Consider the following 963-nt stretch of genomic DNA (forward strand, 5'->3'; position numbering starts at 1 on the left):
GAAATAAGAGATCACCAGCCACTTAAAGAGGCAGGAAAATGTGGCCAAAAAAGAGAGAAAAAATAATCTGTTGAAAACACTGAAAAATGGTACAAATGGTAGAAATAGCAGTTACTTTAAAACTGTGTTATAATTATATTCCACATGTTCAAAAAGCTAATTAAACGATTAAGCAGTTTAAGTAGAGACATGAACGACATAAAAAGGGCTGAAATTTCTATTCCACAGATGAAAACTACAGTGTCTGAGATGAAAATAATCGGATAGGGTTAACAGCAGAGTGCAAATTGCAGAAGAAAGAATTAGTGAATTTGAAGAGTAGAAACAAAAACTATCCAAAATGAAAGAGAGAAGAAAAAGGACTCAAAAAATGAACATAACACCATTTCACAGTGGTACAACATGAAGAGGGCAATATGTGATTTATTGACGTCTCCAGAGGAGCGAACAGGAAAAGGACAAAAATATTGAAAAATAATGGCCAAAAATTTCTATAATTGATAAAAAACTATGAACCTATGATATAAGAATTTCAGTAAGCCTCAAGAACAAGAAACATGAAGAAAAATAATTCATGGAATATAATAACCAATATGGGTAAATTGATGAAAAGAAAAATCTTAAATGCTTCCAGTGGAATAAGATACACATAGACAAGATCAAAGATAAAGTGGATTTCTCTTCTGAAAACAAAAATTCTACCATAAGATAGTAGAGAAATAGGTTTATAGTACTGAAAGAAAATAAACTAACAACCTAGAATTCTATATACAGTGAAAATATTTTTCAAAAACAAACAGGAAATAAAGATGTCTTAAGACAAAGTAGAAAGAATTCATAACTCCAATCTGCACTGTGAGATATGCACTACAAAAAAATTATACCAAATGAAAATATGAATCAATATAAAGGAATGAAGGACACCAGAAATGGTAACTATGTAGGTTTTTATATTGCTATATA

Source organism: Propithecus coquereli, unplaced genomic scaffold (genome assembly GCF_000956105.1).
Source record: "Propithecus coquereli isolate 6110/MARCELLA unplaced genomic scaffold, Pcoq_1.0 Scaffold366, whole genome shotgun sequence".
NCBI classification, from domain to species: Eukaryota; Metazoa; Chordata; class Mammalia; order Primates; family Indriidae; genus Propithecus; species Propithecus coquereli.